The following is a 25,108-nucleotide window of genomic DNA, read 5'->3' on the forward strand; positions in this document are numbered from 1 at the left end:
GCCGCTATTATACAACCCGTGTTGCTTTCGACAGCGCTCATTGACGTTTCTGACTCGAGTGATAATTATCACACTGTTAAGGCGCTCCTTGACAACGGAAGTCAGAATTGTTTTATTACAGAATCGTTGTGTAATCGTTTACAAATACCAATAATACAGTCCACTATACATATTTCAGGTGTTGGGCAAAGCGTATCAAAATGTTCTCACACCTGTAAAGTAAATATTCGTTCTAAAGTTAATCATTTTAATATAAATATTCAATGCTTGGTTCTTCCTCGTATTACATCAAAGTTACCTTCGTTATCAATTAAATCTCAAAGGTTTCAAATACCTAAACACATTTCACTCGCGGACCCTACGTTTAGTGTGCCGTCGGATATCGATATCCTTATAGGAGCGGATGTATTTTGGGATTTATTAAATAGTGATAAGATTAAACTTATTAATGGTCCTTATCTATATGATTCAAAATTAGGATGGATAATTTCTGGGCCTATTTATAATAGTCATTCGTTTAAGACTGAAAGAGTTCAGTGTAACTTAGTTCAGATAAATACTCAACTGAAAAAATTTTGGGAGTTAGAAGAATTGACTGACTTATCTTCTCCCATGTCTAAAGATGATCGTTATTGTGAAACGTTATTTAAAGAGACTACAAAACGTGACAAACACGGTAGATTCTCTGTTCGCATTCCTCTAAAGGAGTCACCTGAGTTATTAGGTGATTCGTACACTATGGCTAAAAATCGTTTTTTATCTCTCGAAAGAAAGTTGGATCGTTTACCTAATTATAAAACACTTTATAGCGATTTTATTAAAGAATATGAAACACTTGGTCATATGACTCTAATTGAAACAAAGAATATTCCAGATTTATTAAGTAAACCACATTATATATTACCTCATCACGGTGTCTATCGTGAGGATAGTTTAACTACAAAATTACGTGTTGTGTTCGACGCGAGCGCGAATACATCAAACAACAAATCGTTAAATAATATACAGTATACAGGACCTCCATTACAAAATGATATATTCTCAATTTTACTTAGATTTCGTCAATATAAATACGTTGCCTGCGCAGATATTCAAAAAATGTACAGACAGATTTTAATTCAATCGGATCAACGTAATTTACAGCTGATATTGTGGAGGAATAATCGAAACCTACCTTTACAGTTATATATGTTAAATACAGTGACGTATGGAACGGCGTCAGCACCGTTTCTCAGTATGCGTTGTTTAAAACAATTGGCTTTAGACTGTAATGATGAATTAGTTGCAAGAACAATTAACGAGGATTTTTTCGTTGACGATTTAATTACGGGGAGTAATGACCTTAAATCTTTAATGGAATTGTGTAATAAAATATCCAAGTTGTTGAAACAGGGTTGTTTTCCGCTGCATAAATGGACATTTAATTGCGACGTATCTCCTGAAATGTATAAAGACCTAAACATTGATGTAAATCATTCATCCAAAACGTTAGGTTTAGGCTGGTGTACACAAAAGGATGAATTTTATTTTACAACTAAATTTACAAATCATGACTCGATAGTTACGAAGCGTGTCATATTATCCACCATTGCACAAATATATGATCCATTAGGTTTATTAACGCCCGTAGTAATTAAAGCTAAGTCATTGTTACAAAAATTGTGGCTACAAAAATTGGATTGGGACGACGAAGTTCCCGAAACCATTGCAATTGCATGGCATAAGTTTCTGTGTGATTTGCAACATTTACATACTATTAGACTACCTCGTTGTGTTATTGATGATAATAGTTACAAGGAGCTTCATATATTTACTGACGCTTCTCAAGATGCCTACGGTGCGTGCGCGTACGTTAGGTTGTGTAATAATAACGGTGATTTACCAGTTTCAGTTCATTTATTATGTGCAAAAAGTAAATTAGCACCGATAAAGATAGTAAGTGTTCCGAGACTCGAACTGTGCGGGGCTTTGGTAGGTGCTAGATTATATATTAAAATAAAACAATCCCTCCGTTTAAATTTCGATAAAATATATTTTTGGACTGACTCAACTATTGTGCAAGGCTGGTTGAGTATGTCGCCGCATTTACTTAAAACCTTCGTTCAAAATCGCGTTGCACAAATAAATGAATTAACATGTGATACAATTTGGCGACATGTTAAGGGAACCGAAAACCCTGCGGATATTATAACTCGCGGCACGACGTTAGACACGCTGAAGTATGATAGTAATCATAATTGGTGGTGTGGCCCTGCCTTCTTACGCGATATAAGTAGTAAGTGGCCAGACAATAGTAACATCTTTATTTCGCCATATAGTGAGTTGCCTGAAATTAAACATAACACTGTTCATTTACATTCTACTCAATTATTTTCAATATTTGATTTTGAACGTTATTCGTCATTTATTCGTTTGCAAAGGATTTGTGCATATTTATTGCGATTCATTGATAATGTCCGAGTACCTATTGTCAATGGCAAGGTCAATGGCATTCGTGTGCGACAAACCGGTTCCTTATCTGTAGATGAGTTACAGCGATCACTTGATACATTAACACGGTTTGCTCAACAAGAATCATTTAGTGAACAATATTATAGATTAAAAAATAAGTTATCATTAAATAATAGTAAAAATATTAAAAATAAATTGATATATAACAAAATAGCCGGTTTAAATATTTTTCTAGATGAATCAAATATTATTCGTGTCGGTGGTAGGTTATCTAACGCGAATGAATTTGATTATAATAAAAACATCCCGTATTGCTTAGTGGGAAGCATCGCTTTTCAAGATTATTATGTGAATATGAACATAAACGATTGCTTCATGCTGGTCCTCAGCTTCTAGTATATTCCATCCGTGAAAGGTGGTAGATTTTGAGGGCTCGCGATTTAGCTAAACAAGTTGTTCATAATTGTATAGTATGCAAACGCATGAAAGGCAGGACATTGACCCCTCTCATGGGCAACTTACCTTCGGAAAGATTAGAACAAAATTTTCCTTTTATGAATTGTGGAGTTGATTATGCCGGGCCCCTGCTCATTTTGGACCGAAAGGGCAGGGGTGCAAAATTAATAAAATCATACATTTGTTTATTCGTTTGTTTTAGTACAAGGGCTATACATTTAGAACTGGTAGGTAGCTTGAGTACACATGATTATATTTTAGCATTAAATCGGTTCATAGCACGGCGTGGAAAGCCTTATCAAATCTTTTCAGACAATGGAAAAAATTTCGTTGGTGCTGAAAAGGAATTATCAGTAATTTTTAATAATGGTAGTGATATTTCTGATTTTCTTAGTCATAATCAAATTCGTTTAACATTTATACCACCGTACAGTCCTCATTTTGGCGGGTTGTGGGAAGCAGGAGTCAAGTCCTGTAAGCATCATTTGCGGCGGGTGCTGGGCAATGCTAGGTTAACACGTGAAGAGTTTGAAACGGTATTAACGCAAATTGAAGCCGTCCTGAACTCTCGCCCTCTGTCTCCTCTGTCCTCAGATCCTCATGACTTTCTCCCACTTTCTCCAGCCCATTTCCTGATCGGTCGACCACTAACTGCACCTATATGCGAAAACCTGACGATGATTAAGCCTACGCGATTGGGACGCTATGACCATGTGGAGCAACTTCGACAACATTTTTGGCAGCGTTGGTCGAAAGAATACATTTCAGAGCTCCAACAGCGAATTAAATGGAAAACCAACAATGAAGACCTCAAAGAGAATAGCTTAGTTCTGATCAAGGAGGATAATGTTCCTCCTTTGAAATGGAAACTGGGTCGAGTGATGCACGTCTTCCCGGGGACTGATGGGATTTCCCGAGTGGCTGAAATACGGACAGCGCACGGCATCATACGCCGATCGTTTGCAAAGATTTGCCCGTTATAACCCTCATGATCCAGCTTCACTGACGAGTGCTTCATGTTGGAAGCCTTTCCTGAGTTCTTCCAAGGCGGGCGGTATGTTCAACAACTCTGAAGTTAGCAGCGTACGTCGTTCAGCGGTGTGGCGGCAACACCGGTGGGACTCTGGCCTAACTTCACGTTAATGTAAAACGAATGTGCTTAATCATGGAACCTAGCGTCATTTTCTTTTCTTGTAACCTTGTAACTAACAGCACACAATGTAATCGTTATAATTAAAATCATATTTTTTTATTCTCGTTTTCATTTTAATAATTTTATAATAAGGAAGAATCAATCACCATAACATCAAACAGCTTCCTTCTAGGGAAGCGCGCTCCATCATAGGCCACATCTCAGCTTACCATTAGGCGAGATCGTGGTCAAGCGCTTCCCTATCACACAATAAAAAATAAAAAAAAAAAAATAAATAAAATACAATGAGCCGCAAAGATTTTATGAAAAAATTAAGCACAGATTTGAAGGTGCCTTGGATGCAAATACGACTTGTGGCACGCACTTTGAAGAGACTCTACGTGACAATAGCCCAATTTTTTCAAAATATGTGGTACCAGAGTATCCATAAAATGTTTACGAAAATGCAGGACCAAAGAAGTATCGATATTGCGGATTTTTTTCCCATAAAAAAGGCAAATTACCAAAGCACAGTGGCTAAAACGCTCATAAATTGTCAAGACTGGTTATAAATACTTTTTTTTTATGCGACTATTATAGACTATAGTATTATTGTCTTGATTATTGTAGTTAGATAATTTTTTTGAAAAAAGATTAAAAACGAGTTATTTTTTAAAAACTTACCCAATTATAAGAAGAAAATATAAGTTTAACATTTTTTGTTGGCTTTTTTTAGATGATTCAATTATCGTTCTGTATTTATATAAACAAAGAGTATAATATCATTAAATGCACTTAATGTGTTAACTGTATTTTTAATATCTATTGCAAAAAATAGTTAATTTCCATAGAAATATATTAGTATCCCAAGTTAACTGATAAATACCTTTTTTTTAAAATATAAAGATTTGTTGTTGCAGATTTATTGAAAAAAACGATTTAAAAATAATAAGGAATAGTGTGTGTTGTTTCCGTGCAGTATTCAATTAATAGACCAATAGCAACACGGCATTAATGCCAAACTGTCTCATGTCGTCACTTGAACCAATGACACTAAAAGAGTTGTTCCTTTATGCTCATGAAACTGTATATAATATTATGTAGTATTTAATAAACTATAATATTATGCTTTTAAAAATATACGTGTTTGTGAAAAAGTAAATTCTAGCCTATGTTCAAATAAAAATAGTAGGTAGCGTTTATTTCCCTCTAAGTAAGTAGTGTGTATTGTGTATCAAAAGTAACATTCAATTATGTATTGTGTTAATTTTATTTATTACGGATTCAACATCAAACAACTCTACGGTAAGTATCAAGGTGCGTATTAACTATAGAGCTATTATTTATTACCTTACCTAATACCTATAGGTATGTTATAGCTAATTGCTGCTGGGCGCTGGCTGCGATTTCGTCCATGTATCTACTGAAAGGTTTCATGACATAATATGAGCACAGGGGAATAAAATAAAAATACCAGTATGTACATCCAAAAATATTTATTTCAATTATTACAAATTATCCTTAATCTAATTTTGAAAATCTAACACTGAATTAGATTCCTTACAATAATATTATTCAAATTAATAACAAAATAACGTATTTTACGGCTAAATTAATATTGAACTAATTATGTAGTTAAAACACGAAAGCGCATTACCTTGTTATACCAGCTGCATTAACCAAAAATTTTATATGATACAATATTTTCAACTGATATCGAAATGTACGAAAATAGTAATAATGTAATTGAACTGAGAACATAATATTTTAATATTCAGACAAAGCTGTATTGTTTCGATATACGTAGTTTTTATTGTAAACTGCACATATTTTCACATAAACGCAGGCTAAACCCTACGAGTTTTATCAAAATAATGTACTAAGTATTGAAAAGGTCTACAGAAAAGTCTGTGATGGTATATATTATGTCTATCTCTTATGGATAACCCACCTAAATAAACATTTAATTAAGTGTACAAATTGTATTTATCCATATAAAAATTCGCCAGTGTGATTCGTTTTTGGTTCAAGCAGTCACAAAATTCATCGATTTACCTATACTTTATATAATTATCTGTGTTCAGAGTATTCGGCCTGATTACCGGCCGTATGCCTATTTACCTAATATGTAGTATAAAAAATTGTCCCTGGAGTAGCATAAATGGCGAAAAATCGCCTACGTTGGCAACACTGATTAAAAACAAAAATTAGCATCAAACTTGTGTTTAGCTACTCAAATTTCGACGGACCGAAGGACGATTTTTAAAAACACAAGATTTAATTTACACGTCTTTAATTAGTGCTTTCTACATTCAGAATGAATTAAACTAAAACTTAAACTAATAAACTTATCTCTAAACAAAAATGCAGCGTTTGAAGAAATACAATATGTATGCATTAAGGCGATGCAGGGTGGCCATAGTTTGCTGCGTTAACAAATATGACATCGCTCGCATGTACTGCGGGTGGCCCCGATATAACTCCTCCATCCTCAGTTTCAAGAAAATCTGAAGGGTTTTCTTGAATACATATTTTTCTTAATTTAGACTTAATAACTATGACGATTACAATTATAATTACGATTAATACAAAAGTTATAATGTTAATCACTCCGACGGCACTATTCACTGTACTATTAAACTGGTTTTCACTATTTTCACTATTTTCAATTAAATGCCTACGCATATTTATGTCAGTTAAATTTGCACCCTTCAGGTTAACAGGCTTCCTGTCGGTCTGGGAGTTCATCAAATTTGGTAATATAATTTTTGGTAAACTTGGGTATATAATATCATTTCCATTCCCTTCATATTTCTTTAGTGTTATATCTCCGATTTTCACGTAGCAGCCAATCTCGTCTAACGCCAATAAATAAGTACCACGAAGAAATTCTTGGGTTACCTCATTTTCACAGACCTTAGTAAGTACTGTTTCCACATTTACGTAAAGTATCCATCTATTTGGTAGAACATTGTCGATTTTCACGTCATCTATGGAAATGGGAATTGGCTGACAACTGGAAACATTTGTAGATAGTCGCAGAAGATCGGTTAAACAATCGTCTTTGTATAGTGTTGATGTCAGTATTTCCGGGCATAGGAACCGGTCTTCGTCAATTTCTTTGCATGGTTGTGAAAGTGACATCGTTTTCAACCCCTTCACAAGGATGTAAGGGTATTTGGGAAGGATAAGGGAAGTCTGACCTTTTTCTGTGTTAAATATAGGTAAAGGTATTATTTTAAAATATGAGTAAATATCATCAGTAATTAATGGAATAGTCATTACGAATTTTATTTGACTTTGTTTTATATGTTTTTTTGTTCAACTTTGTTCAACTTTCAGTACGGAATGAGTTTATCAAGTATCAAACGAGTAGGTTTGATATGTATGTTCTGATTTTAAGAGTTCTTCAACTTAGGTTAACTTAGGTTTCAAAGTTCTATTGGGAATTATTGATTAATAACTTGATAACTGTATAATTCTATAATTTTTCATTATGTGATTATTTGGAGCGAAAATTAATTAATTTTGAAAAAGGAAGGGATGTAGTGTATCTATGAAATAGATATATACATTGTCTCATGTACACCAGTGGTGGGGATAGCTTATAGCTGTCATTAGTCAGTCGACGGCCGATGCCGGACTGGAATGGACGTGTTCCCGCACTATTGAGTGTAGTGGTGAGCCAGTGCAATTCTACATATATACGTACTGTAAGCACAGTACAAGTGGCGACGAGGTAAAAGGTCAGTGTTACAATATTATAAAGAGTACGCGTGCAGTAAAAAGTTTTAAGAAATTTCATAAAAAAGGGAGAGGGTATGTAGTAACATACCAGAATTCATTTTGAAATGTAAAAGACAGAATAACAGTTACGTCCGTTGGTTCATATTAAATACAAATGCAATTTCAATCTTATCCGAAATCCTTCACAAGTTAAAATAGAACGAGTTATTGAGGAAACCTAGTTTAGAGGCTTCTGTGATAATAGATATTTAATGAACAGTACCGTGTTTAGGTTGTTGGAAAATAATTACTTACTCACTATTTAATTGCGCTTATTTGTTCCACTCGGAAGGAGAAAAAATAAGTATAAACTTACTATGTACACACTGAATTCATAATACACTTATTAACCAATAATTAAACAATAAATGCTGATAAAAACAAATAGACCCGCATTCAAGGAATAAGAACGAACGATTTTAAATTTAGACAGAATTAAACTGTATTGGAAAATTTTAGAACTACCCGCACATTAATGAATATTTTAGCCGCAGAACGCATACAACGCTTATACCGCGACTCGTTAAATGCGAATATAAATATGAAATAAAATATTTAAAATACTTGTTTGAGTAATATATACATAAAATGATAAAAATACATACACTAAAATACTGTGTGTTAGCCACACCTAGTTTTATTATATTATTCAAGTGGCAAACTATTTAAGTGTCAATGTTTTCACGACTGCTACTTATCTATAACTAATTTCGTTAAAATTAGAAATAAAAATTTAAAATGTCGTTAGACTATAAATAAATTGGGTAAATTAATATATATCCATGTTTGTTTAATGCATAAAAAGCTACAATATAAATACAAGTGGTAACCTGTAGTAATTACCAAGATGTGACAAAGTATTATGGACTCGCAACCGCCATTGTTATAATTTTATATTATTATGACATTACATGTAAATTGGGCGGCTAAGCATGGGACGACCTCCCACAAGATGGACAGACGACCTGGTTAGAGTGGCTGGGAGTCACTGGATGCAGGCCGTCCAGCAGTGGACGTTCCATGGCTGAAACGACGACGACGAGTAAACTCGTTTGTATTTCATATTCTATTTGAAATGATAGATGGACTTCCATTAAATTGGATGTATTGACTTCCATTAAATTGGAAGTATGGACTTCCATTAAATTGGTAGTATGGACTTCCTTTAAATAGGAGGTTGGGACTTCCTTTGAATAGGAGGTATTGATTCCCTATATATAGGAGGTATGAAAGAAAGAAAGAAAGATGACTTCCTTTAAATAGGAGGTAGGGACTTCCTTTGAATAGGAGGTATTGATTCCCTATATATAGGAGGTATGAAAGAAAGAAAGAAAGATGACTTCCTTTAAATAGGAGGTAGGGACTTCCTTTGAATAGGAGGTATTGATTCCCTATAAATAGGAGGTATGAAAGAAAGAAAGAAAGATGACTTCCTTTAAATAGGAGGTACTGACTTCCTTTAAATAGGAGGTATTGATGCCCTTTAAATAGGAGGTACTGACTTCCTTTAAATAGGAGGTATTGATTCCTTTAAATAGAAGGTCTGGACTTCCTTTAAATAGGAAGTATCGATTTCCTTTTAAAAGGAGGTATGGATTTCCGTTGAATAGGAGAAATTGACATTCCTTAAATGGGAGGTGTGCCATCGGGACGAGGCTACTTTACATTCCAACGTTTTCAATGGGAAAATGTATCCAACAGTAATTCTACGTGTCACTCTTTGGTTGGTGCCAAAGGTAAGGTGTCGAGGTCGACAAGTGCCAGCAGGCCGGCAACTTCACCTTGCGCAGCACGGATGGCGCTGCCGCTCTCACCACCGCTTCGAACGCCATGTCATCGCGTCGTGCACCGCAGGAGTCGAGCTTCGAGCGTCATGCATCGAGTATCATTCGTTGATACGCAACACGATATCCTAGGTACCGTGACATCACATCTGGGTCCGCGACACCATGCCTGGTGTCCGCTACCACGTCGAGCAACGTGTCAACACATCCAGCCGGTGCTCATCGGAATCCAGGGTGACGTATAACTGGGTGACTGGTACCAAACTAATCTGTATTGCAATCATTCACATAAAACGGTCAGTAGATAATATAATTTCACATTGAGTGTGCAATTAGAAAAATAAAGTAAGTTTTCAAACTATAGTAACTTCACAATGATGGTAATACTGAACAGATTTTGTTGTAGGTTGTAACGTACAAAACCAGTGTGTAGTTAAATCTTATTACATTAAATTTAACCCAACGTTTTACCTAGTTATATAATTATTATCTCGTGTTATATTGCGAGTAGTTTGGAACCTACTGGGGGGTAACCGGCACCTTTAGAATAACAGTCTTATTATGGGTACGTTTTGTTGCGTTCACAAAATAACCTTACTTTTTTAGCACCGGGACCTTCTAAAACATATGAAAACCAATTGCAACAAGACTGTTTCGAGCGGTTTCGAGACGTCAATCGAAAAATTGGAACCGGCACGCTCTCTTTGACATTTAGCATTCTTGTTATAATGTCATTAATGACAGTTTTAAGCAATTTTAGTGAAGTTGTAAATATGGAACTTTTATAACATTATTTTGAATATTATTAAAAGAATACACATCAAATTTAAGTGAAACGTATGTAGTTGGAAATCTATTTAATAAATGAAGCTTTTAAAGAAGACAATACATTTATTATATTAAAAATGCAAAATTAACATAACTACATCGGGTTGTTCCAAGAAAAGGCTTCAAACCTTTTGATTTAAGAAGAATCGTGTAAATAATTTATTATTGCGAAGTGCGCAATCATCACGAGTCTCTATGAGATATGGGGGCATCATATGAACAATCTTAAAATACAATTATAACCTACAGATTTATCTGTGTAAGATAAAAGTAATGTAAGTACCATACCCAATGCAAATCTTAAGAGTATATTTAAAAATACGTTTGTTTATGTACACATTCTCCACTTGTTATTTCTCTATATAATAAAATGCAACCCTACTTATTCTCTAAACATCAATTTTATCTAATACCTACTTAATGTAAATCTATAAAAGATTGTTTATTATTTCTTCTTGATTCAATATATTTTATCATGTTATATTATTTATATAATAAAACACTTAAAAGTAAATCTACACTCAAATGCACTACCCATATTATACTTATGTAATCTGTTGTTAAGGATCTCATTTAATTTTGAGAAATAATACCATTATTTATTTCCAGATTCTACAATCAATTCCGAGCACTAGGGATAAGATTACCCAGAGTAACCACATGGAAGCATTGATAGTATTCAAGAAGCTATAAAGTGCCAGCGCAACATGAATATATTTTTTTCAATAGGAAGCAATATCATGCTTTAAATGTACCTATTAGTGCAATTAAAAACATATTTTATAAATCCAAAATCTTTATTTAGTCCTTTTTATTTATTCATTGACAAAACATTTGCTCCTTTACTTCTCTTGATAACATTTATATATAAAAAAATGTAATAAAACATGGAATTATTTGAAAATAGATTCAATTCTATTTTGATTAAATATTAATTAAAAACAATTAGGTATATTACTCAAATCCAAATTTGTAAGTAAATAGCATATTAAAAAGACCCTTGATTAAAAAAATAAAGTCTTATTTATAATACCAGCCTTTAAAACTTAAAATGCAATAAACAAAAACTTTATATTAACATCACAATGAATAATTCCTGCACTAATAGTTTAATGGTATTTATTTTTTTATTTTAAATTTAAATCAATTATTGTATATTTGCATAATATAGAGTAGATAAATAATTTAAAAACTTGCAGTACTTATGTATACTTTTAATTTCATTTTTATTAAACTTAAAATGAAAACAATGTAGGTACTATATTAAGGTACAATTAAATTTTTACATTTTCAGATGTATGATACAAATATGAATATTTTAAGTGTAGAGTGTAGACATGGTGGCGCCTCCCCCAACTTGAAGTTCTCACTACCACATGATCATCTCCCAAGCCGGTACTTCCTTGTTCAATGTTTGGGCAAGCCGGCAATCAACACAACTGTGAAAGATAAATTGGATTTAAACTGATTCTTTGTTGCTTTAAAATTTAATAAGTACATTTAATATGTTTACTTTTATTATTAAAGGGCTTGTCATGGTGTATGTAATTTTAGATGTTTTTTTAAACAATGTCGGTATAGTTTGTTAAATAATAAATACTTTATTTGTTAATCATTTTTCAAGTATTTTAACATTTTAGTTGTTTATCTTGCAAATCTTAATATTGTTTTAAAAAAAAAAAGTTAAATGTGTAGGTGTGTAATTCCTTACAAAACTGTTAATATAAGTATCTTCTAACCAAACATAGATAGGTTTGCTTATAAATTAATATAAATACTTACTTTTGACCAGCTGCTCTAGTTTTTGTGAACTCCCAAATCATTTGCACTTAAACTTTCAGCAGAGAATTCTATCAACTTCGTCTCATCATAACTTTTACCTCGTTAGAAGTTATTCATGAACCTATCTTTGTCTTTGTAACTTCGGGGTCAGGGAGCTTCGCGCACTCTGCACAATGTTCTGCTGTAAGTTAAATAAAAATTACTTCAATTAAGTAACAATAATCAAAGACGAAATCATGCAAAAACCAAAACTTTATTCGTAAAAATATATCTCTGTAGTCTGTTATCATAAATCGTCCTTACTCGTACTTTATCTTACTATTTCAATATTGCTTTTTCGCACTTTCTCATTTATCCAGAGATGAGATTCACATATTTAAGTTTATGTTTATCTGAAATTTTAGATAATATTATGAATTATGAGGACAGTGACATGACATTTTGATTTTTGACGTTTAATGTTCGATACAAATCATTACGACTTGGCCTAAAAGCCTCGTAGCCAAGCCATTAATCTTAAAAAAATAGACAAAACTTCGGAATTCATTCGCTCTTTGGACCAACTTTGGACATTGTAGGCAATCGTATAGTAATCATGTTGAAAAGGCTCCCGGTACCAAAATAAAGTAAGATTATTTTGTGAACTCAACAAAACAAGGTTGTTATTATAAAAATGGCGGTGATTGAAAATTAAACGTCAAAAATCCAAATGTCATAATCACTGTCCTCGTATTATTATCTGAAATTTGATAAATCAAATTGAAAAATTGCGAAAGATAAGTAATATGCATTAAAGAATGCATGAAAGAGGCATGAAAGAGCAATTGAAATAGCAAGGTAAGATAATATACGAGTAATAAATATATCTAAAACATTGGACGATTTATGACAACACAGATATATTTTTACGAATAAAGTATTGGTTTTTGCATGATTTCGTCTGTTTTGATTATTGTTAATTGAAGTAATTTTTATTTAACTTGCAGCAGAACATTGTGCAGAGTGCGCGAAGCTCCCTGACCCTGAAGTTACAAAGACAAAGGTACATAAATAACTCCTAACGAGTTAAAAGTTATGCTGAGACGAAGTTGATAGAATTCTCTGAAAGTATAAGTGCAAATGATTTGGGAGTTCACAAAAACTAGAGCAGCTGGTCAAAAGTAAATATTTATATTAATTTATAAGCAAACCTATCTATGTTTGGTTAGAAGCTACTTATATTAAAAGTTTTCTAAGGCATTGTACCTACACATTTAAGTTTTTTTTAATACAATATTAAGAATTGCAAGATAAACAACTAAAACATTGAAATACTTGAAAAATTATTAACAAATAAGGTACCTATTTAACAAACCATACCGACATTGTTTAAAAAACTTCTTTTTAGACGTTTACATACACCATGACAAGCCCTTTAATAATAAAAGTAAACATATTAAATGTACTTATTAAATTTTAAAGCAACAAAGAATCAGTTTAAGTCCAATTTATCTTTCACAGTTGTGTTGATTGCCGGCTTGCCCAAACATTGAACAAAGAAGTACCGGCTTGGGAGATGATCATGTGGTAGTGAGAACTTCAAGTTGGGGGAGGCGCCACCATGTCTACACTTAAAATATTCATATTTGTATCATACATCTGAAAATGTAAAAATTTAATTGTACCTTAATATAGTACCTACATTGTTTTCATTTTAAGTTTAATAAAAATGAAATTAAAAGTATACATAAGTACTGCAAGTTTTTAAATTATTTATCTACTCTTTATTATGCAAATACAATAATTGATTTAAATTTAAAATAAAAATATAAATACCATTAATCTATTAGTGTAGGAATTATTCATTGTGATGTAAATATAAAGTTTTTGTTTATTGCATTTTAAGTTTTAAAGGTTGGTACTTACTATAAATAAAACTTAATTTTTTTAATCAAGAGTGTTTTTAATATGCTATTTACTTACAAATTTGGATTTGAGTTATATATATCTACCTAATTGTTTTTAATAAATATTTAAGCTAAATAGAATTGAATCTAATTTCGAATGCTTCCATGTTTTATCATTTTTTTTATATAAATGATATCAAGAGAAGTAAAGGAGCAAATGATTTGTCAATAAATAAATAAAAAGGACTAAATAAAGATTTTGGATTTATAAATGTTTTTTATTGCACTTAAACATTTAAAGTATGATATTGCTTCCAATTGAAAAAAATATATTCATGTTGCGCTGGCACTATGGCTTCTTGAATACTATCAATGCTTCCATGTGGTTACTCTGGGTAATCTTATTCCTAGTGCTCGGAATTGATTGTAGAATCTGGAAATAAATAATGGTTTTATTTCTCAAAATTAAATGAGATCCTTAACAACAGATTACATAAGTATAATATGGGTAGTGCATTTGAGTGTAGATTTACTTTTATAGTCTTATATTCTATATAGGTAAATAATAACATGATAAAAATATATTGAATCATGAAGAAATAATAAACAATCTTTTATAGATTTACATTAAGTATTAGATAAAATTTATGTTTAGGGAATAAGTAGAGTTGCATTTTATTATACAGAGAAATAACAAGTGGAGAATGTGTACTTATACAGACGTATTTTTAAATAGATTTGCATAAGGTATGGTACTTACATTACTTTTATCTTACACAGATAAATCTGTAGGTTATATTGTATTTTCAAATTGTTCATATGATGCGCCCATATCTCATAGGGACTCGTGATGATTACGCACTTGTTTACTATTTAGGTACACGATTCTGCTTAAATCAAAAGGTTTGAAGCCTTTTCTTCTTCTTCTTCTTCTCTTAATTAATGGCTCCACCCAATAAAAACCTTTTCTTCGAACAAGCCGATGTAAATTGTAAAGTTCTATTATTATCTGATAACTGTCAAATTGTCAAATAGATCGCAGTTCGCACCGGTCCCAATAATTGAGTGAACTATTACAAGTGACGTCATCAAAATTGCTAGAAAAACAAAATCAGTTTAACGCTGCAACAAGCTTGCGTTAAGGGTGTCACGGTACGAAAAGACATAGTAATGTTATAATAAGCTTGCTATAAGAGATGCCGGTTACCCCCCAGATGTTCTACATCAGTAATTCATGATATTTCAAAAAAATAAATCCTGTGGCGTAAGCACGTCTTTCATATTAATTACAGAGGAATAAATACTCAAATTATGGCCAGATATCAGAATAAACTATATTAGCAACGTGTAAAGTTTATACTGCAAAAATAGTTTAAATTCTAGAAGTATTACAATCTACCTTCATAAATACCAGACAATTTTAAACAACTACCTATAAGTATATTGCAGACAGGGTTGATAATAATTAAAAAACAATCCTGTGACTTTATAAATCAAAAAATATAATAATTGATAAATAATAAATTAATTATTGACATCATATTGGACATACATTTGCAATAATAATATTATTAGAGTAATTTCGTTATGTATCGAAATAACAGTAATTAGTGTTGTGTGACATACCTACCTAATATTGTTTAATGTAATTTTAAATATAAATAATTTCTCGTTCAACTACGAGTGGAAGGAATAAGAATCTTATAACTTGTATATAGGTAATATCTTTGTAATTACATTCCGCAAATAATGATGATAATATGAATTTTAATATACCTTAACGGTTTTGTAGTTAGCAAGTTAACCCTTAACACTAGCAAAGAAAGACATTGAATTGAACGTAAACGATAAACATTCACTTGTCCATATATTATAATGAAAAACCATTTGCGAATTATAATGAATTGATTTCTTGACTACCCACGTTAGTACTAAGTACTAGTCAAGTACTAGTACGTACTAGTCAACAGATCTTACCCTTGATGAGTATTGGTATTAAATACGTATCAACTGCGTATTGCGTTTTGCGTATTAACTATTGTCCTAGTGAATCATTTTCACTATCGTCGAATCAATTTAAAATTCGATCAAGTGCGTTCCGTTTCGGAACGCCACAGATAATAAAATATAGATAATAAAAGTGGCAACGCCACAATGTCATGGTGGTATACATTGAGGATACAAGCACTATAAAGAGATAAGAGAAGCCCGAAAACCATATTCCTGTATGTTCAGTTAATACAAGAAAAGTTATAGGTGGTCAGTGGCGATATTTTACGGCATGATATAGAATTTTAACAATTTCTATATCATATAATATCAAAATAATGTAGATAAATGCTAATGCTTCCTTCTAGGGAAGCGCGCTCCATCATAGGCCACATCTCAGCTTACCATTAGGCGAGATCGTGGTCAAGCGCTTCCCTATCACACAATAAAAAATAAAAAAAATAAATAAATAAAATACAATGAGCCGCAAAGATTTTATGAAAAAATTAAGCACAGATTTGAAGGTGCCTTGGATGCAAATACGACTTGTGGCACGCACTTTGAAGAGACTCTACGTGACAATAGCCCAATTTTTTCAAAATATGTGGTACCAGAGTATCCATAAAATGTTTACGAAAATGCAGGACCAAAGAAGTATCGATATTGCGGATTTTTTTCCCATAAAAAAGGCAAATTACCAAAGCACAGTGGCTAAAACGCTCATAAATTGTCAAGACTGGTTATAAATACTTTTTTTTTATGCGACTATTATAGACTATAGTATTATTGTCTTGATTATTGTAGTTAGATAATTTTTTTGAAAAAAGATTAAAAACGAGTTATTTTTTAAAAACTTACCCAATTATAAGAAGAAAATATAAGTTTAACATTTTTGTTGGCTTTTTTTAGATGATTCAATTATCGTTCTGTATTTATATAAACAAAGAGTATAATATCATTAAATGCACTTAATGTGTTAACTGTATTTTTAATATCTATTGCAAAAAATAGTTAATTTCCATAGAAATATATTAGTATCCCAAGTTAACTGATAAATACCTTTTTTTAAAAATATAAAGATTTGTTGTTGCAGATTTATTGAAAAAAACGATTTAAAAATAATAAGGTGTGTGTTGTTTCCGTGCAGTATTCAATTAATAGACCAATAGCAACATGGCATTAATGCCAAACTGTCTCATGTCGTCACTTGAACCAATGACACTAAAAGAGTTGTTCCTTTATGCTCATGAAACTGTATATAATATTATGTAGTATTTAATAAACTATAATATTATGCTTTTAAAAATATACGTGTTTGTGAAAAAGTAAATTCTAGCCTATGTTCAAATAAAAATAGTAGGTAGCGTTTATTTCCCTCTGAGTAAGTAGTGTGTATTGTGTATCAAAAGTAACATTCAATTATGTATTGTGTTAATTTTATTTATTACGGATTCAACATCAAACAACTCTACGGTAAGTATCAAGGTGCGTATTAACTATAGAGCTATTATTTATTACCTTACCTAATACCTATAGGTATGTTATAGCTAATTGCTGCTGGGCGCTGGCTGCGATTTCGTCCATGTATCTACTGAAAGGTTTCATGACATAATATGAGCACAGGGGAATAAAATAAAAATACCAGTATGTACATCCAAAAATATTTATTTCAATTATTACAAATTATCCTTAATCTAATTTTGAAAATCTAACACTGAATTAGATTCCTTACAATAATATTATTCAAATTAATAACAAAATAACGTATTTTACGGCTAAATTAATATTGAACTAATTATGTAGTTAAAACACGAAAGCGCATTACCTTGTTATACCAGCTGCATTAACCAAAAATTTTATATGATACAATATTTTCAACTGATATCGAAATGTACGAAAATAGTAATAATGTAATTGAACTGAGAACATAATATTTTAATATTCAGACAAAGCTGTATTGTTTCGATATACGTAGTTTTTATTGTAAACTGCACATAATATTTTCATAGAAAAATACTGTAAAACAACAGATGATGAAATTTTCAAATAATTTGGAAAATCCAAAAGTGCACGCCTCATAATTTTTTTTTAATAAATATTTATTAATTATTATTTTTGTTTATTTAATAACAATTAAACCACATCGAATCAGACCCTGAAAAATGAAAGGGTTCTATTCCTGAGCATACTCAAGCGTAAGAGAAAAAAAAAGACTCGATTAGTAAAGTATTTCGGTCGCTATCGTGTTAACAAGAAAAAGGATCCGCACATACAGACACACGGACGTCCAAGACAGAACTTTTTTAAACTGTTTTTTAACTAGTTTAAATAACAAAAATGACATCAAAAATAATATCATGAACGTTAAAAATAGTGTTTTTTCTTAATATGTGTGTGTATGTATTATCTTACAAGTGCAATGTATGATACATAAAGACATTTTAAGTTTGAAAAATCAGATGTTTTTCGCGAAGTGACAGTAGTACCCACCTCAACGCTTCGCTTATGAGGCGTGCAAAAGAAAAAAAAATACAAATTTGCCGCGCAATTGACATTAATTGACAGTTCTAAAAGTTTGTACCTATAGGTAATATTAATAGAAATAATTATCTATTATATAGTTTATAAGTGTATATAAACCATATGAAACCAACTACAGTTTTGCTACCTTGCATACGTAAATTTAGTCGACATTTCATGGACATGCACAACTTCCACCTTGGAATTCTGGAATGAAGTAATGGATTATAAAGACGCAGCTGGTAATAACCCTTTTGCAGATTTATCACAGCTGGCAATATCATTATTATCACTACCACATTCCAACGCGGAAATAGAACGTGTTTTTAGCCAAATGAATGTCGTCAAAACTAAGCTTCGCAACCGTTTGTCGGTAAAAACTTTAAATGCCATTTTATACATAAGATTCGACCTAAAGAGGGCAGGAAAATGCTGCTACTCTTACACAGTTCCGGATAATGTACTGCGCTCTATAGGCACCAAGGAAATATATAGTCTTGGCAATGAGGCTTCCACGTCTACGTCAACATTATCGGCTGCGGATGAAGACCAAGATATTAATATTTTATTTGATAATAACACACTCGAATAAGAGATGTTATTATTTATGATGTCATTATTTACATATTATGTGTAAATAAATGTGTTGGATAAATAAAATTTTAAGTAAAATGTCGTTTTATTTGACATTAAAAATTTTTAGCAAAATATTTAGCTTAATTATAAATCCTTTAGCAAAATTTTGGCAAAATTTTAACAGCCATTTAGCAAATTTTATGTTAGTCTTGCTGGCAACACTGGTCTCGGGCACAGAACAGTAAAAACCTCGGAGCAATTAAAACAAATAGAAGTGCTATAGTGTCATAATTATTAATATGAAAACCACTGTCGCCAAACCCACACATTTAAACCGATAGCTAAACACAAGTTTGATGCTAATTTTTGTTTTTAATCAGTGTTGCCAACGTAGGCGATTTTTCGCCAGCATGGCCTAAACTCATTGAACTGATTTAGACAATTAGATGATAAAAAATCTATCAAATTGTGACCCAAAGAACAGTTGTAATCAGATGGAATCAATACATCGCTGTGAGAAGTCCTATTCCAATTTATGAAACCGAGATTGAAGTCACCTACTACTATAACATTATCAGCAGTACACAATACTCTATCTAAGTTATTTAAGAATATATTCAAAGTTCCGATATTAACGGGCGGGGGAAGGTACACAATACAAATAGCTAACTTAATTGTCTTACCATTTAACAATACCTCAGTCATGACCCACAGATCCTCGCACTCCGATTCCCAATTTTGAATGCGATACGATGGAGTGTCGCGTGATATTGCAAAAAGTATTGTTATCGAGGGTACTTATAAAATTACTTAAAATTAATTAAGTTTAGGTAAGTTGATATTCTACTAATAATCCATCGTACTATTATCTCGAATAGCCTCCTGGATAAGCAGGTAATTATTAAATAATTAAATAAACAATTATATACCAATAAAATAACCATTGTGACCTATTTATTTACAATTATGTATATGTAATGAAGTAACATTTAATAAACTACTTATATGCTTTTAAAATTCCGTAAAATTATCATCTATATCTATATATATAATAAAACTAAGTCGATAAAATGTGCGTGCCGATAAAACTTAAAAAGGAGTCCCGACACGATAAAGGGACTTATGTGGTGTGATAGCCCTTTATCCCCCCTCGAACAAGAAAGTTCCCGTTTTAATCTAAAGGGCATGTTTTTAAAGATATAAGGGACTTTCCGACCATTCAACTTGGAAATTAAGTGCAGTGGTGCCATCTGTTATCGAATATTTGAACTTCGGAGACTATACACAATAGTCACATAGTCTCCATAGTTGTGAGCCATTGCAGCATGTGTATTGTGTAGTAGTGGCGCGAAATTTAAAATTCCAATTTCAATAAAATCTTAAATTTAAAGTTTGTGTATTTAGACGTCATTATTTAACATATATTTTGGAGTTAAAGCGACATAATTTTAGTTATCCAAATTAGTTCTCAAAATATTTAAAAATTTAGGTTTTTAAATTTCGTGCCTTTACTACATACGCTACCGCTACAGAAGCTAGAAAGTTCCCGTTTTAAGAGCGCATATTCTATTTAACGCAAGTCAAAAACTCCGCGATCTATTACGATAGATCGCGGCTTGCGCTATCCTTTTACTATGAACAGCATAGGTCCACAGGAGAGCGCCGAGCAACATGTCCTCTCTCTGGAAAGGCTCGCTGCCGACTGATTTTAATCGGGTCGCGCGCAGTGTTTTATAGTACTTTAAAAAATTTGTAGAAAAATAATAGAGGTACCTTAGTTGATTTTTTAAATTTTATCTTATAAGTAAGACATTCTTTTATTGCAATATGTATAAATTATATTCAATAAAGTCAAATATCTTGGTGAAAATAATCATTTTGTCGACTATAATTTCTAAAAAAATTCACATTGTTCGGATTTTAATTTCGTAAGTTAGGAGTCCAAAATAAAAAAAATCTTTTAACTAACTATTTTAATAAGGATTTTTGCAGTTAGTTAAAAATAATTGTGTGTTAGATCTGTCAGCAATTTCAGATATTTTTAGCTTCGAAATTGACACTAAAAGTGAAATCAAGTAATCATCGGCTCAGTTATCTTGATGGTATTCAGAAATACTGTATTAATTGAAAAAAAATCTTAACTAACTACATAGACAATAAAATTTCCTAAAATTATTAGTAATTCATATGTTTGTAAGATAAGTGGTTGATGGACAATCTGGTTTGAAAAATCACATATTTGAGCCAAACAGCGCACGGACCGCGTACACGGCCTTAATCTAAAGGGCGTGTTTCTAAAGATATAAGGAACTTTTCAACCCTACATAGTGGCGCCATCTGTTATCAAATTTTTAAACTTCATTCAGGACAACGATTGTTTGTGTTGAATTTCCAAAAGCGTTGCGAGCAATTGAAGCATGTGTAGTAGTGACATGAAATTTAAAATTCCAATTTCAATAAAGTCTTAAATTTAATTTGTTGCTATAATAAAGTTATTAAATTTTGTGTATTTATACGTCATTAGCTAACTTATATTTTGGAGTTAAAGCGACATAAAATTAGTTAAGTATCCAAATTAGTTCTCAAAACATTAAAAAAATTAGGTTTTTAAATTTCGCGCTTTTACTACAAATGCTACCGCTATAGAACCTTTTATTATGGCGGACGATAATGATCTAGAAGGTGTGAAAGAGAAAATATTTTCAAATTTTCTCGAATATTCTAGAGCCTAGCTCTCTGAAGTGTCTCTGAATATATAAGATCCCGGTGTCGTTAGTGAGTTAGTTTAATTTGAACAGCGAAAAACTTCCCCGCTGAATGTCTAAACTCTTTTCAAGTACCAGTAATGCCATTACACTGCCTTCGTCTGAAAATTGGAACTCCAATCATACTACTCAGAAATCTCAACTCCCCAAAATTATGTAATGGAACTAGAATGATCGTAAAACAGCTATCGAATAATATCATTGAAGCTGAACTTATTTCTGGAAAGACCAAAGGACAGACAGTAATTATACCTAGAATACCTCTGATCTCTTCGGAATTGCCATTTCAATTTAAAAGACTGCAGTTTCCAATAAAATTAGCCAATTATTCAATAAACTTTTTTTTTTACTTTTTACGTCATAGTTTATTTTTTTACTTCGACTCTACCACGTCATCTCATATCAACTCCCGGGCGAAGCCGGGTTTTTTAGCTAGTATATAATAAAACTAAGTCGATAAAATGTGCGTGCCGATAAAACTTAAAAAGGAGTCCCGACACGATAAAGGGACTTATGTGGTGTGATAGCCCTTTATCCCCCCTCGAACAAGAAAGTTCCCGTTTTAATCTAAAGGGCATGTTTTTAAAGATATAAGGGACTTTCCGACCCTTCAACTTGGAAATTAAGTGCAGTGGCGCCATCTGTTATCGAATATTTGAACTTCGGAGACTATATTACACTCCAATAGACATAGTGTGTAGTCTCCATAGTTGTGAGCCATTGCAGCATGTGTAGTAGTGGCGCGAAATTTAAAATTCCAATTTCAATAAAATCTTAAATTTAAATTTTGTGTATTTATACGTCATTATTTAACGTTTATTTTGGAGTTAAAGCGACATAATTTTAGTTATCCAAATTAATTATCAAAGTATTAAAAAATTTAGGTTTTTAAATTTCGCGCCTTTACTACATACGCTACCGCTACAGAAGCTAGAAAGTTCCCGTTTTAATCTAAGGGCGTGTTTCTAAAGATATAAGGAACTTTCCAACCCTACATAGTGGCGCCATCTGTTATCGAATATTTGAACTTCATTCAGGACAACGATTGTTTGGGTTGCATTTCCAAAAGCGTTGCGAGCAAATTTCAATAAAGTCTTAAATTTAATTTGTTGCTATAATAAAGTTATTAAATTTTGTGTATTTGTACGTCATTAGCTAACTTATATTTTGGAGTTAAAGCGACATAATTTTAGTTATCCAAATTAGTTCTCAAAACCTTAAAAAATTTAGGTTTTAAAATTTCGCGCTTTTAGTACAAATGCTACCGCTATAGAACCTTTTATTATGGCGGACGATAGTGACCAGAATACTCTAGAAGGTGTGAGAGAGAAAATATTTTCAAATTTTCTCGAATATTCTAGAGCCTAGCTCTCTGAATATATAAGAGCCCGGTGTCGCTCACCAGAGTTAGTTTAATTTGAACAGCGAAACGAGCGATTTCAAAACGAAAATAAGAGAAGTTATCTGTGAGCCTTTATTTAGAAGTATCACGTGTGAGTATTTTTAATAGTGTGTTTAATTAACTCTCGATTTTGAAACGAAATAGAAATAAGTTATTTGTGGGTTTTTTTCGTGAAATTTCCCTATAATACTAACAACATGTAACCCATCAAACCCAAAACAGCTATGGGACTCTTTCAAAAGGAGTATGAGTGATGATATATTGTACCAAGTCCGACAAGCTAATCCTGAACTGACTATAGAATTCAATGACGAGATCTTCAATGAAACACTCATTCGCTTAGAAGATAAATGTTTAGCAATAAATAATCAAGCCTAAGTAGAACTTGGAATGCCAGCACCACAAAGAAATGCTTTTAGTGTGCTAAACTACGAAATTATGAAGGAAAAAAGTTACAACATCAATCAACTACTTGAATACAATGCTCACAACTCTCAATGACAATAAAAAAAAAGTTTACGACGTTATAATGAGCCGGATAAATAACGATATTGGTGGAATTATTTACTTGGACGCACCAGGAGGCACCGGTAAAACGTTTCTCATAAATCTAATACTGGCGGAAATACGTGCTAAAAAACTCATCGCACTGGCACTAGCATCATCTGGCATTGCAGCCACACTTATGGAAGGAGGACGATCTGCCCATTCTGCCTTACAACTACCATTGAATATAGCCGAACAACAATTCCCGGTATGTAAAATTTCAGGAAAATCTGGACGTGGTAAATTCTAAAACAAGCTAAAATTTTCATCTGGGATGAATGCACCATGGCCCATAAAAAATTTATAGAAGCCATGGACAGAACATTACAAGAATTGCGAAAAAACTCTGAAATAATGGGAGGAGCTCTACTCATACTCTCAGGAGATTTTCGACAAACACTTCCAGTTATTCCCAAGACAACATGAGAAGACGATATCAATGCATGCTTGAAAAAATCACATCTCTGGCTACAAGTCCAAATACTGCAATTAACAAAAAACATGAGAGTTGAATTATCAAGAGATGAAACAACAGCACAATTTGCTAAAATACTTTTACAAATCGGCGAAGGTACATATCCTACTGACCAAACGACCGGCCTCATTGAACTTAACAGTGATTTCTGTAATATAGCCACTACTGAAGACGAACTAATCGACAAAATTTATCCAAATATTATTCAGAACTATACTAATGCAGAGTGGTTATTTCAAAGAGCAATTTTGGCCACTAAAAATAATATTGTTGACGATATCAATTTTAATATTCTGAAGAAAATACCTGATGAAGAGAAAATATATAAATCGATCGACACGATGGTATCTATTGAAGAAAGTGTCAACTTCCTCACTGAATTTCTAAACTCTTTACAAGTACCAGGAATGCCATTACACTGCCTTCGTCTGAAAATTGGAACTCCAATCATACTACTCAGAAATCTCAACTCCCCAAAATTATGTAATGGAACTAGAATGATCGTAAAACAGCTATCGAATAATATCATTGAAGCTGAACTTATTTCTGGAAAGACCAAAGGACAGACAGTATTTATACCTAGAATACCACTGATCTCTTCGGAATTGCCATTTCAATTTAAAAGACTGTAGTTTCCAATACAATTAACCTTTAGTTTTACAATTAACAAAGCGCAAGGACAAACTTTAAAATATTGTGGCATTAACCTCAAAGAATCCTGCTTCTCTCA

General features: G+C 32.2%; 2 long non-coding RNA genes across 4 annotated transcripts; one reads left to right on the forward strand and one right to left on the reverse strand.

The window, feature by feature from the left end:
• Positions 1 to 11,782: 11,782 nt before the first annotated feature.
• LOC149895160 (uncharacterized) lies at positions 11,783 to 12,661 on the reverse strand. Of its 3 annotated transcripts, none has more exons than XR_016458518.1 (3): positions 12,529 to 12,661; positions 12,220 to 12,400; positions 11,783 to 11,876 (listed from the first exon to the last, which is right to left on the reverse strand). It is a non-coding gene; the product is annotated as an uncharacterized LOC149895160 (long non-coding RNA). The 3 variants fall into 3 exon arrangements; XR_016458520.1 differs by having other exon boundaries at positions 12,539 to 12,658; XR_016458519.1 differs by having other exon boundaries at positions 12,523 to 12,651.
• Positions 12,662 to 12,917: 256 nt separating this feature from the next.
• Positions 12,918 to 14,197, forward strand: LOC149895161 (uncharacterized). Its single transcript, XR_016458521.1, has 3 exons — positions 12,918 to 13,056; positions 13,206 to 13,379; positions 13,720 to 14,197. It is a non-coding gene; the product is annotated as an uncharacterized LOC149895161 (long non-coding RNA).
• Positions 14,198 to 25,108: the final 10,911 nt, after the last annotated feature.

This window comes from Colias eurytheme, chromosome 32 (assembly GCF_061535395.1).
Source record: "Colias eurytheme isolate Ceu_HAF_F1 chromosome 32, ilColEury1 Martin Lab GWU primary, whole genome shotgun sequence".
NCBI classification, from domain to species: Eukaryota; Metazoa; Arthropoda; class Insecta; order Lepidoptera; family Pieridae; genus Colias; species Colias eurytheme.